This window comes from Piliocolobus tephrosceles, chromosome 20 (genome assembly GCF_002776525.5).
Source record: "Piliocolobus tephrosceles isolate RC106 chromosome 20, ASM277652v3, whole genome shotgun sequence".
NCBI classification, from domain to species: domain Eukaryota; kingdom Metazoa; phylum Chordata; class Mammalia; order Primates; family Cercopithecidae; genus Piliocolobus; species Piliocolobus tephrosceles.
The window spans coordinates 20,205,938-20,211,676 of NC_045453.1; positions in this window are offsets into that span (position 1 = coordinate 20,205,938).

Consider the following 5,739-nt stretch of genomic DNA (forward strand, 5'->3'; position numbering starts at 1 on the left):
CTCAGCCTCCCAAGTAGCTGGGACTACAGGCGCCCGCCCCCATGCCCGGCTAATTTTTTTGTATTTTTAGTAGAGATGGGGTTTCACCATGTTAACCCGGATGGTATCAATCTCCTGACCTGGTGATCCGCCTGTCTTGGCCTCCCTAAGTGCTGGGTTTACAGGTGTGAGCCACCGTGCCCAGCCAAATTCTTTTTCACATAAGCCAATTTGAGTTGGGCTTAGGTCACTCAGAGGCAAAAGAAGTCAGACTACCCCCACCCATCCTGGTGCTCCGTGAGCCACCGCGCCTGGCCCGTTATTATTTTTTTTGAGACGGAGTCTCGCTCTGTCGTCCAGGCTGGAGAGCAGTGGCATGATCACGGCTCACTGCAACCTCTGCCTCCCGGGTTCAAGCAGTTCTCTGCCTCAGCCTCCCGAGTAGCTGGGATTACAGGCACCTGCCACCATGCCTGGCGAATTTTTGTATTTTTAGTAGAGATGGGGTTTCACCATGTTGGCCAGGCTGGTCTTGAACTCCTGACCTCGTGATCTATCTTCCTTGGCCTCCCAAAGTGCTGGGATTACAGGTGTGAGCCACTGCACCTGGACAATTTTTTAATTTTTAAATTTGTTTGTAGAGATGGGGGTCTCCCTATGTTGCCCAGGCTGGTCCTGAACTCCTGAGCTCAAGCAATCCTCTGGCCTCAGCCTCCCAAAGAGTTGGGATTACAGGTGTGAGTCACTGTGTCCGGCCACAAACTCTTTGCAGTGGCCTCCAAGTTACTCCATGATCTTTTCCTGGCCTCTGATTTCATCTCAGACATTCTCTGCCTTCTTCATCATTTTGTTCTCCAACAGTGTATCCCCTGCCACGCCCACACCACCCCCACCACTGGCAACCCTTGAGTTTCTCAAACTAAGATTCCCTTCCAACGACATATTGCTTGGGATTCTCTCTCTCTTCCGATACCTGCACATGGCCAGTTTCTTTTCTTTTTCTTTTCTTTTTTTTTTTTTGAGACAGAGCGTCGCTCTGTCACCCAGGCTGGAGTGCTGTGGCCGGATCTCAGCTCACTGCAAGCTCCGCCTCCCGGGTTCACGCCATTCTCCTGCCTCAGCCTCCCGAGTAGCTGGGACTACAGGTGCCGCCACCTCGCCCGGCTAGTTTTTTGTAGTTTTTAGTAGAGAGGGGGTTTCACCGTGTTAGCCAGGATGGTCTCGATCTCCTGACCTCGTGATCTGCCCGTCTCGGCCTCCCAAAGTGCTGGGATTACAGGCTTGAGCCACCGCGCCCGGCCATGGCCAGTTTCTTTTCATCCATCGCAACTTAAACGTCATAGGTGGATGCTTTTGTGCAAACACAACCTCCCTGCCTGCTCTGCCCCACATCCACATGTGGCCTTGTCATGTGACCACGCCTAGTTGCAAAGAAAGCTGGGAAATGTAATATTTAATTGGGCAGCTCTGTGCTTCCTTTTAGTCACATCTCCCAAGGGCAGTACTATCGTGATTACTCACCACAACATGGGTTTTACATTTACACAAATAGTCTCCTATTATTTTTACATTTACTTTTCCCTCTGTTTTGAAGATCTCTACTACTCCAATGCTGATGAGTTCCTGTCACCTGGATTCCAGAACTTGCCCCAGATCTGAGGCTTCCAGAAGCCTAGTTTCAGCCTTTTTTTTTTTTTTTTTTTTGAGACAGAGTCTCACTCTGTCACCCAGGCTGGAATGCAAGGGCAGGATCACGGCTCTCTGCAGCCTCTGCCTCCTGGGTTTAAGCGATCCTCCTGCCTCAGCCTCCCGAGTAGCTGGGATTACAGGCGTGCGCCGCCATGCCCAGCTAATTTTTGTATTTTTAGTAGAGATGGGGTTTCGCCATATTGGCCAGGCTGGTCTCAAACTCCTGACCTCAGGTGATCCGCCCATCTTGGCCTCCCAAAGTGCTGGGATTACAGGCGTGAGCCACCACACCTGGCTTCCAGTCTTTTTTTTGAGTCAATAAACTACACCATTTTTTTTTTTTTTTTTGAGACGGAGTCTCACTCTGTCGCCCAGGCTGGAGTGCAGTGGCTGGATCTCAGCTCACTGCAAGCTCCACCTCCCGGGTTTACGCCATTCTCCTGCCTCAGCCTCCCGAGTAGCTGGGATTACAGGTGCCCGCCACCTCGCCTGGCTAGTTTTTTGTATTTTTTAGTAGAGACGGAGTTTCACTGGGTTAGCCAGGATCGTCTTGATCTCCTGACCTTGTGATCCGCCCGTCTCGGCCTCCCAAAGTGCTGGGATTACAGGCTTGAGCCACCGTGCCCGGCTACACCATATTCTACCAATATTTTTCCTTGAGTCTGCAGTGGTTTCCTACACTTGCAACTCAAGAATTCTAAGGGTTACTGCCTCCATTGTTTGTTAAGGCACCACAAGACTTTGCTGAACTGTACATAATGCTTTAGGTCAATAAAATAATCATCATCATAATGACAACTGAAGAGAAAGTCATGATAATATCAACCTCTTGAGCACTATGGTTTTTTTGTTTTGTTTTGTTGAGACGGGGTCCTTGCACCCAGACTGGAGTACAGTGGCGTGATATCAGCTCACTGCAACCTCTGGCTCCTGAGCTCCAGCCATCCTTTTGCCTCAGCCTCCTGAGTAGCCCTGCTAATTTTTTTTGTTTTTTAAAGTAGAGACGAGGTCTTGCTATGTTGCCCAGGCTGGTGTCAAACTCCTGGGCTCAAGCTGGGCTCAAGCTATCCTCCTGTCTTGGCCTCCCAATGAGCACTATATTAGTTAGCACATAGATTCTGTACAAAGATTAAGAGAGAACAATCTACTTTATTTCCAATTTAGTAGTCCATCTATAAGGGATTGAGAGCTATTTGGGTGGCTTCCTGTTCTTTCACTGGGCCCCAGGCTCCTCCTATCTTGTTGCTCAGTGTCCTCAACACATGGCTTCCACCTTAGGGACCAAGAGAGTCACTCCAGCTCCTGCTGGAAAGAAAGGAAGACAGAGGGAGGGCATTCTCTTTTCCGCTCATGGTCTTGGTCCAGGAAGTTGCCTACATTACTTCTGTTCCCATCCCATTGGCCAGAACCTCGTCATGTGGCCATGCCTAGTCACAAAGAAAGCTGGGAAATGTAATATTTAATTGGGTAGCTCTGTGCTTCCTTTTAGTCACATCCTCCAAGGGCAATGCTATTTTGATTACTCACCGTGACATGCGTTTTACATTTACACAAATAGCCTCCTATTACTCCTTTGGTTTGTCTTTTCACTCTGTTTTGAAGATCTCAACACAGGTCTCTGTAAATATCTAGTCCATTTCTTCGGCTTCCCCATCTTCTGTGCAGTCACCATATTTTATCAAAGTACTCTCCTAGCAATGGCCCCCATATGGCCGCCTCCACACACATCACTGCCTCTTCTCCCCAGGAAGGAGATGCCGGGACATAGGCTATGTGGGTGCAAAAAACTGCCAGGTTGCTCTCCCACATAGCAGCTGCCAGCCCACACTCCTGCCAGGTGCATGTGGGGGTTCTATAGTCCCATGAAAGGTATTTTATTCATTTTTGTCATGTCTGTAGTTGGACATCTGTTGTTTTTTGCATGGCCAGCATCCATTCTTCCTTTTTTTGGTCACTGTGCCCTAGCATTCTTTTGGGAAACTACCTGTTCCCTCATTCTCAATCCACGTGATTCAGATGGGACTGAATCTCTTACTTCCTGGTGTGACCATGTGATGACACACTGGCCAACCACCATCTAGCACCTCCCAATCAATCCAGTGAAAGCATGTGACTCAAACTGAATCAAATTAGACCCAATTCAGGACTTTTACTGGAACTGTTGGGAAAAAGGCTTTCCCTTTCTCTGTAGGTGGTTAAGCTGGAGCGCGTGGAGGCCAGGACTGCTACGATTTCAGAGGAGAAGCTACTTGATGGTGAAGCAGGCCTCCGCAGAAGAAAGCATAGCTGAGAGACGAAGAGAGAGGCTAATTCTCATACTGTGATCTGTGCCCCGAAACCAACCATGCCTGAAGGCGACTTGCACTAGAGCTTTCAGTTACATAAGCCAATAAATTCCTTATTTATTTATTGAGACGGAGTCTCATTCTGTCACTTACACTGGAGTGCAGTGGTGCAATCTCAGCTCACTGCAACCTCTGCCTCCCAAATTCAAGTGATTCTCCTACCTCAGCCTTCCGAGTAGCTGGGATTACAGGTGCGTGCCACCACGTCCAGCTAATTTTTGTATTTTCAGTAGAGACGGGGTTTTGTCATGTTGGCCAGGCTGGTCTCAAACTCCTGGCCTCAAGTGATCCACCTGCCTTGGCCTCCCAAAGTGCTGGATCACAGGTGTGAGCCCCCATGCCCAGCGAAATTCTTTTTTACATAAACCAATTTGAGTTGGGCTTAGGTCACTCAGAGGCAAACGAAGTCAGACTAACCCCACCCATCCTGGTGCTAGCATAGCCAGTGCAGTGGCCGGATCTCAGCTCACTGCAAGCTCCGCCTCCCGGGTTCACGCCATTCTCCTGCCTCAGCCTCCTGAATAGCTGGGACTACAGGCATCCGCCACCTCGCCCGGCTAGTTTTTTGTATTTTTTAGTAGAGACGGGGTTTCACCGTGTTAGCCAGGATGGTCTCGATCTCCTGACCTCGTGATCTGCCCGTCTCAGCCTCCCAAAGTGCTGGGATTACAGGCTTGAGCCACCGCGCCCGGCCTCAAATGTTTGTTTTTTCATTTTTTTTTGGTAAAGAAAGGCAGATTCATTAGAGAAAGTATGAAGATACACTGCACGAAAGCAATGGGTGGCACAGCAGAGAAGGGGCTGTCTGCAAATGTTTGTTGAATGAATGAATGAGTTCATGTGTGGGAATAAATGAGACATGAGAGACAGCTACCCAGTGATGTGTAAATACCCACAGTGAGTTATCCGGGAGTTCAGGTGAGGAACACAGGCTTATTTATTTTGCTAAATATAAATTCTAAGGCTAAACAAGACACATGTGAGCTCATTCATTGCACTTCAGTTTTGTTCCTTTTGCTTTCAGACAATCAGATCATGACAGGTGCCCGCCACCACGCCTGGCTTGCTTTTCTTTCTTTCCTTCCCTCCTTCCTTCCTTCCTTCTTCCTTCCTTCCTTTCTTTTTTGTTTTTTTGAAATGGAGTTTCACTCTTGTTGCCCAGGCTGGAGTGCAATGACGTGATCTCAGCTCACCGCAACCTCTGCCTCCTGGGTTCAAGCGATTCTCCTGCCTCAGCCTCCCGAGTAGCTGGGATTACAGGCATGCGCCACCATGCCCAGCTAATTTTGTATTTTTAGTAGAGATGGGGTTTCTCCATGTTGGTCAGGCTGGTCTTGAACTCCCGACCTCAGGTGATCTGCCCGCCTCAGCCTCCCAAAGTGCTGGGATTAGAGGCATGAGCCACCACGCCTGGCCACACCTGGCTTATTCTTGTATTTTAGTAGAGCCGAGGTTTCGACTCTGCCTCAAAATAAATAAATAAATAAAGTAAATAAATAAAGTAAATAAAATTACCAGAGTTCAAGCACAACACAGGACATGTGTGACAGGCCTGTGTCCTTTGCATCTCTTACCTGTGATTTGCTTTTTTTTTTGAGATGGAGTTTTGCTCTTGTCACTTAGGCTGGAGTGCAATGGTGCGATCTTGGCTCACTGCAACCTCTGCCTCCCAGGTTCAAGCAGTTAGGAACTTTTTGGGCTTCGGGCTTTAAATAGCAGAAACCAT